The sequence below is a fragment of the Balaenoptera physalus genome, assembly GCF_965194825.1.
Source record: "Balaenoptera physalus genome assembly, chromosome: 20".
In the NCBI taxonomy this organism is placed as follows: domain Eukaryota; kingdom Metazoa; phylum Chordata; class Mammalia; order Artiodactyla; family Balaenopteridae; genus Balaenoptera; species Balaenoptera physalus.
In genome coordinates, this window is record NC_138901.1 from 54,839,399 (window position 1) to 54,852,658 (window position 13,260).

The following is a 13,260-nucleotide window of genomic DNA, read 5'->3' on the forward strand; positions in this document are numbered from 1 at the left end:
CTCAGGCAGCTACCGCCCCACACGCGCTCCTCTCGGGCTCCCCGCGCTGCTCCGCCCGCTGCCTCAGAACCCGCAGCTGTTGTCTGGGTTTCACTGGCTACGGGCATCGGCCACTTCCGGTACCCGGGCTGCACTCCAGCCAATCAACGCGCGCCCCACTCCCAGGAGGAACAGGTGGTCGGCAGGCCGGGGTCTCCTCACCCTTTCCAGGCTTGCTTTGCGCCGGTTCTCGCGCTCACCCGAGCCCCATCTCGCCGCTGCCTGCCACACCAGCTCTCTGAAGTGGCCCTGTGCGCCTGGCGATGCCCACTTCAGCCCCAGGATCACTGACGAGCTAGGTCCTCCGAGTTTCCTAGAAAGGCTCCAGGGATGCACTTCCGCCCTGGGATCGGCCGCTCTGCGCGCTGCTGTCACTCCCCAAGCATTGATCTGGACTTCAGAAATTGGAAGTTGGCTTCGCTTTCTCACCGGGCAGAGATCATGCGACCCCCTTAACGCCCCCACCTGCATCCCTTATCCCGTCACTCCCTCCCTTGAACTACACGAGTCTGGTAAACACAGACCCCTACATCCTAGAAACAGGCCAGTCATCTGCTGGGGGCGAAGGGAGACCCGCTCTTGAAGTCAGGGAGGGATTACTGGAGGGAGTGATGTTTGGGCTGAAATCTGAAGGTTGAGCGGGAATTACCCGTGTCAAGAGTGAAGGGGACAGCAGTTCCGGCAATGGGAACGGCATTCTCCCCTAGCCTCCTTATTTCTTGAACAGCTTGACCCTTCTCAACTCAGCACCTTTGTGCTTGTTAGTTCCTCTGCCTTTCTTTTGCGCAACAAGCTTCTCGTTATTCGTGTCTCACTTCAAAGGTAACTGCATAGGAGAAGCCTTCCATCCTATCTAATGTTGCCTCAAACTATGATACCCCTCCCAAATATCAGTTACAGGGAAGGACTATGATTGGCCTTGTTTACGTCTGGTGCTCACCCCTGGACTAATCATTGTATTCAGGGGAAAGGGATAGTAGGTTTAGCCAAATCTGGGTCACCTGTCTGCCCCAATTGTGGGGGCAGGCTTCTGTGTTTGCCTCACCATAATCCTATGGAATAGGGAAGGGAGTGACTATTCACAGAAAGTGATATTATGTATATATCTAGTACACAACCTATCAGAAAAAAAAAAAAAAGAAAAAAGAAAGAAAAGGGGAAAAAAAGCTTTTGCTTGAGTTCATGGGATTAGGCCCTAGACTATAGGGTCCATCACTTTAGCCATTCTCACACCAATATCCTTAACTCCTTTGCCCTACTGTCTGCAACTGCCTTGGAAGTTTGTTAACCCTGGATCAGTTGAAATGTCCATTTTCCTTGCCCAGGCTGCTGACAGCTAGTGGGGAAAATCATACATTTTGGAGAAGAACCCCAAAATAAATTTATGGTCTCCCAGAGGTCTTTCACTTCTGCCTAGAAATCATCTTCTGTTTCCCTAGTCAGCTTGTCTACCATTTTCATGATTGCTATTTCAACCTTCTTCATTCTGCTTGAACCTCTGTCCAAGCCATGACCCACCATCACAATCACTGCCACCTGCATTCATCCCAAGGAAAGATGTCCATACTACGAGAGTATCCTGCCGCAGACCAAGAATGGGAGACATTTGGTTCTACTGTCTTTATCTAGTACACCTACATTAACAGTCTTCTGTCTCAAGAACCTAGATCAGTAATTCTCAATCTTGGCTGCACATTGGAATCACCTGGGGAGCTTTTTTTAAGTATATGTTTTTATTAGTGAGCAGTATTCAATTATTTGAATACACCACATTTTTTTATCTATTCACTTATTAATAGTCAGGTGGTTTCTTGTTTATGGCTATTACAAAGTTGCTAAGAACATTTGTGTATACTTCTTTATATGCACAGATGCATAAGCTTTTATTTCTCTTGGATAGCTGCCTAGGAGTGGAATGGCTGTATCATATGGTAAGCCCATATTTAACTCTTAAAGAATCCAGCAAACCATTTTCTGAAGTGGATGCACATTTTACATTTTCACCAGCCGTGTATGAGTCTTTTTCCGCCACATCCTCGCCAACACTTGATCTGATCAGTTCTTTTTTTCTTTTTCTTTTTAAATTGAGCATTACAATAGAGATCTAGTGGCCTCTTATGGTGGTTTTGCTTTGTGTTTCCTTACTGACTAATTCACCTGGGGATCTTTAAAAATATTGATGTCTGGTGCCACCCACATAGATTCTGTTGAAAATGATCTGAGATATAGTCTGGGCTTTATTGTTTTGTTTATTTTCCAAGCAATTCCAATATGCAGCCAGCAAGGTTGAAAACCAATAGCTTAGGTCAGTGATTCAAAAAGTGTGGTGTCTGAATCAGCAGCATCTGGAATGATGGTTAGAAATGCAAATTCTCAGGCCCCACCTACAGGTCTCCTGAATGAGAAACTCTGGAATTAGAGCTGAACAATCTGTGTTTTAACAAGCATTTCAGGAGTTCTAATGCACTCTAAAGTTTGGGTATCACTGGTCCAGACATTAACAGTGCTTCATTTGATCAGCCGCTGTACGTGGGTTAAACAGGAAAAAGATAGGCTGTATCCTCCTGGATGCTCCCCTGCCCACCATCTGCTTCATTACACTAGCCAATTTAGGGGCCATCTGGAGTAACAGGGACCTACCAAGGGAAGGAGGCCAAGGCATATGGTCCACAAATACCATTCTCATGCCCAGTGTGTATGAGGATGTGTATGACTAGGTAGGGGCGTATGTTTCACTGTCTCCTAACAGGTTCAGGACTTCCATCGAATTGAGTCTTATTACAGGTAAGTATGAGAAATTTTGCTCCTTTTGAAAAAAATGGCAGGTAGGAACGTTGGCCACCCTCTTGAATTCACACAGAGACAGGTACATGGAAAATAAAAGCCATACTGCTCTTGCTCGACCTTGTCCCTTCTAGCTGTGGAAGATGTGGGAAGGAGGGCTACCAGTACTGGCTACTCTCCTATCTTATACTACAAAACCGTGTCATTTCTCAGATTAGTTTACAACTCTGATTTGGACGTAGTGCTGATCATAATTATATTTTCTATTGTCTATGGACCATATTCCAAGCTACTACCAAACTATTAGTAACAGCACTCAGTGTCCCCTGAGATTTAAATAACATTGTGACTGTAAGTCATTGTTAGGATTCTGGAAGAAATGACCAAAAGCACCAACCCTGCAAACCTTCAGGCCTTTCAAAACCCTTCTCTCCCAGGTGAATAACCCTGGGCCAGGACACAAGGACACTCACTTGGATAGCTTTCTCTTCCTGTAAACTTCTCTCCTCTTCCCAACTCCCCACATCCACTTCTTTTATCACTATCAATCACCTCTCTCCTTGATCCTGCCTTCCTTTCCTTTCAACTGCACCAACCTCATAGTACATCCTACAGACCAAAGTATCACTCAGCATGACACAAATGCATCTAGCCTTATGTGACTTAACCATTTCCTACAAACATACCTTTCCCCCCATATAGACAGAGCGTTCCTTGAGAGCCAGCACTGTGTTACATGTCCCAGAGAGGTGCTGGCCGTGCTGGGCCCATGTTTAGTAGAAACAGGCTGACCTGAAATATTCATATCTCACCTCCACACACTAAAGCAACTGGCTGAAGCTGAGTCAAGGCTCAATTAAGTCTTCAGGGAATTCCCTGGCGGTCCAGCGGTTTGGACTCCATGCTTCCACTGCAGGAGGCACAGGTTAGATCCCTGGTGGGGGAACTAAGATCCCACAAGCTTTGCGGCGAGACAAAAAAAAAGAAAAGTCTTCAGTGTTCCCCTTGCACCTCCAGCTACGAAGATGCAAGGAAGTAAAACAAAAAGGCAACCTCCTTTTCTAGAGTTACCAATTACCCCAAGGAGCTCAGAGCAACCAGTTCTGAGCCTGATCCAGCAAGGTCATGTTACCACTGAGCCAAGATAGCAGATCCTTCTTGGGCAAGTTCTAAACCTAAGAGGTGCCTCCAGGGTCCTTGTAAGGTCCACGTCTCTCTCTCAGGTGAAACCATGGCCCCTTTCACACGGGATAAAATGCAGCAACACCTGAAAACCTTACTCTCCCAGTAACTGCTCCATGGTTCAGTGCCAGGTGGAGAGGCAGAGAAGAGAAGGCTGCCCTGGCAGAGGGGTCAGTGCTGGGCTTTGAGGAAGGCAAGCCGGAGGTGGTGGGAGGGGATGCACTGGAAACAGACAACAGCAGAATGTACAGGGGAGCAAGTGATCAGAGGACAAACCAGGAGCCCCAGGGTACAAGGTTCCACACCAGGGGTCTGGAGTCTTCACAAGGTCAGCAAAATAATGAGCCCACCTGCCACCAGGGCTAAGACATCACTGAGCCGTGACAGCACCCCTGCCCACCAAGCCCCGAATCAGCCTTAGAGCCTGCTCACCACAACACTTCAGGAAACTGCTGCGAAGTAGTCTGAATTCCCATATGAGTAGAAATTATTTGCCATCCAGGCCAAGGCAGTCCCACATGAATATTTCTGAGCCTCTATTTTGAGAAACAACATGGGAGGAAAATCAAGTCCAAGTGTCTCCCACCATCACAGGGACATATAAGTTTCCAATGTGACTAGTGAACCTGAAGGAGGCCAGAATGACTCCTCACTCTGTCTTCATGGTACTGTTTTCCCAGCTCAAGATACAACCCCTAAAACTCATGGATGATATTCGGAAAAGACGAAAACTCTAACTCGAAAAGATACCTGCACCCCAACGTTCATAGCAACACTATTTGCAATAGCCAAGACATGGAAGCAACCTAAATGTCCATCAACAGATGAATGGATAAAGAAGATGTGGTGTATAAGAGACAATGGAATACTACTCAGTCATAAAAAAGAATGAAATAATGCCATTTGCAGCAACATGGATGGACCTCGAGATTATCATTCTAAGTGAAGTAGGTCAGACAGAGAAAGACAAATATCATATGATATCACTTATATGTGGAATCTAAAAAATGATATAAATGAACTTATTTACAAAACAGAAAGATTCACAGACACAGAAAACAACTTATGGTTACCAAAGGGGGAAGGTGGGGGGGAGGGATAAATTAGGAGTTTAGGATTGACAGATACACACTGCTATATACAAAATAAACAAAAAGGACCTACTGTATAGCACAGGGAACTATATTTAATATCTTGTCATAACCTATAATGGAAAAGAATTTGAAAAAGAATATATATATATATATCTGAATCACTTTGCTGTACACTGGAAACTAACACAACACTGTAAACCAACTATACTTCAATTTTAACATAATCTTGGATGAACTATTCAGTCCTTCAGCAAGATCCCTTCTCTATGATGCAACCTTTCTCTCAGGCTAATGCAATCCATTTGCCATCTCCCACACTCTGTTTACTTGCTCTTCATAGTGTATTTTCTCTTACGCCACACGCCTGCCCACAATGCTGTCCTTGGGTCCACTGCCACTGAAATCCATAGCTGTGATGACACCTCAGGGTCCTCCTCAAGCAAAAGGATCCCTTTGTCTCTGAGGCTTAATTCTGCTGCCAACACCCACACGTCTTCTCTCTAGATTTATCTTGGGCTTGTTGCCTTCCTCCCTCGTTCAAACTCTCTCTGCAGTAGTGAGTCATTCAAATGATCCTTAACCTCACTACATTAATGCCATCCATATACGATATCATGATGTATAGATCTTATTCAAGTGGGCAAAATACAAGCTTTGAGGCATGGTTTAAAAGAACAATAAATCCAAACCTTACAAATACCTAACATAGTTTACAAAGCCCTCTCATATAAACTAGCCATGATCAGGGTCTCTGGAAGCTTAGGCTATCTATGGCAACTGTAGAAAAGTCTTTCACAGGTGATGGTGACTCAAAGGATTCAACGACTTGTCCAGGTTTACTCAGGTCAGAAGAGGGGAAGGGGCTCCCCTGGTGGTGCAGTGGTTAAGAATCCACCTGCCAATGCAGGGGACACGGGCCCGAGTCCTGGTCCGGGAAGATCCCACATGCCATGGAGCAACTAAGCCCGTGTGCCACAACTACTGAGCCTGCGCTCTAGAGCCCGTGAGCCACAACTACTGAGCCCGCGTGCCTAGAGCCCCTACTCCGCAACGAGAAGCCACCGCAATGACAAGCCCGCGCACTGCAACGAAGAGTAGCCCCTGCTGGCCACGCAACTAGAGAAAGCCCACACGCACTCAGCAACAAAGACCCAACGCAGCCAAAAATAAAATAATTAAAAAAAAAAAAAAGACGAGGGGAGACTAGATTAGCACCCACATCTTCAGACTCTCCTCACTCCAATCTGGCTGCCTTCCTAAAATCCCACTGAATACACATCTACCTCCATCTCTTAATGGGGCTCTGTTTTGTCCAGGCCTGTTTTGCCACTATTTTGACCAAGAGTCAGCTGCAGAGAGGAAATTTCAAATGTGACATCCAGAAAAATCCACACCTGCCTTACATGTACATAAAGTATCCCCCATCTACTGGAATAAAATCCTGCACGATGAGGGTGTTTGGGTTACTTATCTGGCTTCCCTACTTAAGACCCGGTTCCAAAAAATCACATCCACAAAGACTTCCCTGATTCCTCTCTTCTCATCTCAGTCGCTCCTCCACTGTCCTCCTGACCCCTGGCATTTGGGCTAATTTGACCTTTTGTATCTTGTATTCTCTTGTAAGACTATTTGTCATCTCCCCACCTAGTGATAAAAACCCAACCTGCCCTCTGGGATTTTGCCCAGAGCACAGCGCTGACCAGAGACAGTCTGTACATGTTGACTGAGAAATGTTTACCTGGAAAAGTCTTCTGTGATTAAACTGAATTTTAACAATGGCCTCAAGGAGCAGTACCTTAACCCAGAAGAGTAATGGCAGGAATTTGGGGCACAGGATAAAGCTGGTTAAAAGAGAAAATATAGCCAGCTGGCTTTGCAAAACTCCTTATATCGCATTAGATCAGCAGTTATCATGGGATTGGTAACTTTTTCACAGGGTGGATAAGGAACATTAGCCGACCCTAGCGTCCACAAGTTCCGCCTAACATAGGAGGGTCAGTGAACCAAAACGTAGCAACCAGATGGATCAACCATCAAGCTTGGTTAATTTCATTCTTTAATTTTGGATAGGGCCACCCCTGGATAAGCAACAATCAATCTTATAAAATTATACATTCTAGATAGTCAAACTAGACCTTTCCTTAATCATGATTGAGTATGTAATCTGACCTACCGTGCTGGACCCCAAGGGAGGACACACTGATTCAGGCAGTATCTTTGGTGCCAAGATGTTGTAAGAATCTGGGACTGTTTCCAGCACTAGAGGGCAACTGTTGAAAGTCTCCAGAGCCCAGAGGGAAAAGCAGCATCCCTGGAGGAGATGGACAAACAACCTTAAATTAGGCAAATACGTCACACCTCCCATCATCCTAACAAATACTGCTTAATATGAGATGTGGGTTGTTAGGATGAGAGAAGAAAGGGGCTGAACCTGGAGGAGACTGGGATTCATGGAGAGGGACATAAATGATTATATTAGGTCTTGTCAAAATCGGGGGATTCCCTTCCCTGGACAAGGCCTAAGTGTTAAATTACGTGAGACAATGGACATTTCAACCCCCTCAGAGACCAGTCAAAGGACTATCCTGCCCCTTTAGAATAGCGCGCTGAACAACAGTGCACAATGTCCAGGTATGACTAGATTTGTTTCAGCCCTCAGCTTGTGGGACTAGCCTTCCACCCTAACACCATCCAACAGATGCATTCTGTTTTATATCCTGAGATATAGAATGTCTACCTTGTGGGGAGGAGAGCCAAAGAGCTTTGCCTAAAGCCAGGCATTTGCTTCAAAGGGGGAGGTGTTCTGACTTCTGAGAGGATCAGCAGAAACCACATCCATGCAGAACTCCATGACCTCCTTTGAAGCAGGTTTAATGAGCAGATCCTTTTCTGTTCTTTGGTAGCAACATTAAACCACAAGATGTCATAATTTTAGGGGGAAAAAAAATCCCAGGCTGCTCTGTAGACCAAATATTTCAGAATTTCTGGAGGTGAGGTGGAAGCGTCAGCAAAGCTCCCTGGGGGAATTCCAAAGTGCCCCCAGGTTAAGAATCCCTGGTTAGACTATTGGGGAGCCACCTGGATCTGGGACCCAGTTGGCTTCTCTGGAGTTCAGGTGCTCCAGGCAGGTGTAGATACCTGAGTGAAAGTGGCCTCCTGACAGGAAGGAGGAAGAGGGGCAGGCGTACCCTTTAAAGGGTTAGGTCCCAGCTCCTGCTTTGGAGAGGCGAAAAGAGTGTTGGATTAAGCATCACAAGACCTGGATTCCGGTCCTGGCTCTGCCATTTAGTATTTCTGGGACCTTAATAAGTGACTTAACCTCTTGGCTTCCTTATCAGAAAATGGGCAGACATGGCACGTCTGCCCATGATATGCCTGATGAGAAAACCACCAAGTACAGAGCTGACAGTTTTAGGCAAGAAATTAGTTTCTGGAGACATCACATAATTTAAGGCAATTTCCCCAAAAGGAATAAAGTGAGCTGGTGTCATCACGTAGCTCATAAACCTATAATCAATGAATATGTTTTGCTTTAAGGCTATGTTTATGATGTATACAATTTAACAGGGTACTCTCTCCTAAACGTATAGGATCAAGTGGCATAGCAGTTCTTGAAACTTTTCTACGGAGTTTTATTACATCTCACTTTCATTTTTCAGTGCTAACATTAGCACCATTACACAACAAGTACAAGGGTGAGGTTATAGAATGTAAAAACATTTAAAATTTTAAAATTATAACAGCGCATTTTTGCCACCTTTGTAATTCTTTGTTTTACCTTTTTTTTTTTTTTTTTGGCCGCACCGCGTGGCTTGCGGAGATCTTACTTCCCCGACCAAGGATCGAACCCAGGCCCCCGCAGTGAAAGCACCAAGTCCTAACCACTGGACCACCAGGGAATTTCCTTGTTTTATTTATTTTAAATAAACTTTTTTAATATAAATTTATTTATTTTATTTATTTATTTTTGGCTGTGTTGGATCTTCGTTGCTGTGCGTGGGCTTTCTCTAGTTGCGACGAGCGGGGTCTACTCTGTTGCAGTGCGCAGGCTTCTCATTGCGGTGGCTTCTCTTGTTGTGGAGCACGGTCTCTAGGCGCACGGGCTTCAGTAGTTGTGGCGTGTGGGCTCAGTATTTGTGGCGCACGGGCTTAGTTGCTCCGCAGCATATGGAATATTCCCGGACCAGGGCTCCAACCGGTGTCCCCTGCATTGGCAGGCGGATTCTTTTTTTTTTTTTTTAAAGAAACAGTTGAATTTATTTATTTATTTATTTATTTATTTTTGGCTGTGTTGGGTCTTCGTTTCTGTGCGAGGGCTTTCTTTAGTTGTGGCGAGCGGGGGGCCACTCTTCATCGCGGTGCGCGGGCCTCTCACTGTTGTGGCCTCTCTTGTTGCAGAGCACAGGCTCCAGACGTGCAGGCTCAGCAGCTGTGGCGCACGGGCTTAGTTGCTCCGCGGCATATGGGATCCTCCCAGACCAGGGCTCAAACCCGCGTCCCCTGCGTTGACAGGCAGATTCTTAACCGCTGCGCCACCAGGGAAGCCCTTAAATAAACCTTTAACTTTAGAACAGTTTTAGATTTATAGAAAAATTGCAGAGGTATTACAGAGAGTCCCATATACCCCACACCCAATTTCCCATATTAACATCTTTTTATGTATTATTTATTTATTTATTTTTGGCTGTGTTGGGTCTTCGTTGCTGCGCGCGGCCTTTCTCTAGTTGCGGCGAGCGGGGGCTACTCTTCGTTGCGGTGCTCGGGCTTCTCACTGCTGTGGCTTCTCTTGTTGCGGAGCACGGGCTCTAGGCACGTGGGCTCAGTAGTTGTGGCACATGGGCTTAGTTGCTCCACAGCATGTGGGATCTTCCTGGACCAGGGCTCGAACCCATGTCCCCGCATTGGCAGGCAGATTCTTAACCAGTGCACCACCAGGGAAGTCCTCCCACATTAACATCTTACCTGAGAATGGTACATATCTTACACTTAAGGAACCAGCTGATCCACCGGTATTAACTAACATCCATATCTTATTCAGATTTCCCCAGTTTTTACCTAACGTCCTTTTCCCATGCCAGGATCCCATCCAGAACACCACATTGCTTTTATTTGTCATGCCTCTGTAGGCTCCTCCTGGCTGTGCAGTACATTTAAAAATAACAGCTCAATCCACATCACCACAGGAGGCGCAGAAGCAAATCAAAACAACTGCCAAGTTCTCATGATACTCACAAAGGAGGCGGTCATTTGTTTACCGGTTCATTAGCGTGAACAGTATCCAATTTCCTTCATGAGCTTTCAAATTGTGAATCCTGAAATTTTGTTTTAATTGGAGGGGATTGGCTTTATTTTGCTTTTTGTGTATTAAATGGATTTCATATCACATGCTTTCAAATTACTCAACATCTCATAAAATGCATCCAATAACACCACACAGATATAAGGCAGTTCCCTTATTGAGCAGAAGACAGATTCCAGATTGTGGGGCCCACCTCAGCAGACTGTGCTTTTGAAGGTCTAGGACGGGGTCAGAGCTATCTGTATTTTAATTCCGAGGTGGTTAAGTCTCCACGCTCCCAATGTAGGGGGCTCGGGTTCAATCCCTAGTTAGGGAACTAAGATCGCACATGCCGCATGGCCAAAAAAAAAAAAGAAAAAAAAAGTCACCTTAATCCTAAGAAACAATCCTTTCGATTTTTTTTTTTTTTTTTTGGCCGCATCGCACGCTTGTGGGATCTTGGTTCCCCGACCAGGGATCAAACCCGTGCCAGGGAATTCCCAGCCTTTCAATTTAAATTCAGTATCCAAGTAACACAGCCAGCCTGGACGCTAAAATTCACACTCAAGAGAATGAATGATGAATATTTCAGTGAACATGTGCCAAGACACATAAGTATACAGGCATCCTTCAGCCTACATGCAGGAGCTGCTCCTAAATTTCATTTTTAGATTAGTTATTGAAACCAGAAATACATTTATTTACCTTCAGAACATTGTTATGACTATTGGATAAGTTTTCCTAACAACCCACAAAAATGTATTTATCCATTAACACAATGATACATTTAAAAGTGCTCTCCAGGGACTTCCCTGGTGGCTCAGTGGATAAGACTGCACACTCCCAGTGCAGGGGGCCTGGGTTCAATTGCTGGTCAGGGAACTAGACCCCACATGCCACAACTAAGGAGCCCACATGCCGCAACTAAGGAGCCCGCAAGCCACAACTAAAGAGTCAGCCTGCCGAAACTAGGACCCAGCGCAACCAAATAAATTAAATAAATAAATATTAAAAGTGCTTTCCAGGGTTGAGAACGACTGGTAAAGCATGGACTTAGAGACAGCCCTGCACTCCACTTACTAGCTCTGCATACTTGGGAAAATGACCTCAGCTTTGTGCCTCAGTGTCCTCACCTGTAAAATGGGATAATATTAGTACATAGGGCTCTTGTGAGAATTAAGTGAGATAATGCACAAAAAGCACTTAGCATATGCCAGGCACTAGAATGTATGCAATGGCAGTTACCACTGCAGCAACTGCTGGTGCAAATAAGGAGAGGAGAGATTTTCGGGGATGAAGACGCAGTGCCCTCAATGGGCGTCAGGTGGCGCAATAAGCCTAAAAACCAAGTCCAGCCGTGCCTGGGAAAGTAGACGAGGAGTGAAAAAGTTGAATCTCAGAGCACTTGTCAACCTGACACAGCTGCCACTTTGAATAGATGTGGTGTCTGAAGTCAGGTGTTTACATTTTAATGGACCCATAAAATTCAATATATAGACCGTTCCCCTCATCCAGATTCTTTCTAGTTATTCCTATATCAAGGGACATGTTGAAACATGCATTACTGTATGTATGTGTATTACTTAATATAAAAATAATATCATAACCGGCATCCCAAACAAGACAAGCCATTTCTGTTGGCAAATACGGCATTGAAACAATGGCCCTGGTGGAGAAAGAAAAGAGGAAAATGTAACAAAGATTCGTGACAACTGTGGCGGAGGTGGGAGGTTGCCTATCCCAATATCACCCACCCCTCCTAGAATACCAGAGATTTAGCGGGGCACATAGCTTCTTGCAATAAAGAGTACAATTCCCAGTTCTCCTTGAGCTGGTGTGGACGTGTGGCTAAGCCCTGGCCTGTGGGACGTGAATGGAAAGGGCAGCTTGTAGGAAATTTCCTTGAGAGACAGATGGCAAGTACCTTCCTCCATTCCCTGCCTGCAACATGGTTTTGATGCCAGCAGCTCCACCTTGTACCTGAAGCCTGGGGCTGCACCCTACGGATGATCCCAAGAGACTATAAGGGCTCCATAGGAACTCCGAATTGTCTACCTCTGGCCTTTTATGTGAGAGAAAAATAAACTTAAATCACGAGTAAGCCATTTTATTTGGGGTCTTTGGTACTCATAGCCAAACACCATCCAACTGATACTCCATGTAAGAACCCTGGTTTTGTTTTTAAAGAATACTTTTGTATTTTAAAAATATATGGATAAGGAACTTCCATGGTGGCACAGTGGTTAAGAATCCGCCTGCCAATGTAGGGGACACAGGTTCGATCTCTGGTCTGGGAAGATCCCACGTGCCGCGGAGCAACTAAGCCCGTGTGCCACAATTACTGAGCCTGCGCTCTAGAGCCCATGAGTCACAACTACTGAAGCCCGCGTGCCCTAGAGCCCACACTCTGTGACGAGAAGCCACCGCAAGGAGAAGCCTGCGCACCTCAACGAAGAGTAGCCCCCACTCACCACAACTAGAGAAAAGCCTGCACGCAGCAACGAAGACCCAACGCAGCCATAAATAAATAAATAAATAAACAAACAAACAAACAAGATGGGGGGAAAACCTAGCATAAAAAAATTTATATGTATGGATAAAAAGAATGGAAGATGAATAGAGAAGACGGTGACAGAGATGTGAACACAACTCTCAAACTTTTAAGACTGAGAAGAGAAGGGGAAATGTGGGCAATAATACAGTAACAAATATCACTAACTTGAGTCTTCTTTCAGTGCAGTCTGAGAAGGAGAAGGGAAAATCCAGAGTGGGAAGACTAAGTGAAGACCCGCAAAGCTCCTGCTGTTGAAACAGCTGGGCTCTCCCACTAGCTGTTTGAATTAGTCACCAAACTAGTAACCAGTGGGGCTTAATCAAGGCCAA

At 45.3% G+C, this 13,260-nt stretch overlaps 1 protein-coding gene across 3 annotated transcripts in view; it reads right to left on the reverse strand.

The window, feature by feature from the left end:
• ZFP3 (ZFP3 zinc finger protein) overlaps positions 1–13,260 on the reverse strand; it is a 61,694-nt gene that overhangs the window by 25,298 nt on the left and 23,136 nt on the right. For 2 of the 3 annotated variants that reach the window (XR_014257995.1, XR_014257996.1), the window contains exon 1: positions 1–13,260. This exon is cut by the window's right edge and continues 23,136 nt beyond it. The gene's annotated coding sequence lies outside the window, so the exon portion shown is untranslated. The other variant, XM_082443892.1, reaches the window with a different exon arrangement.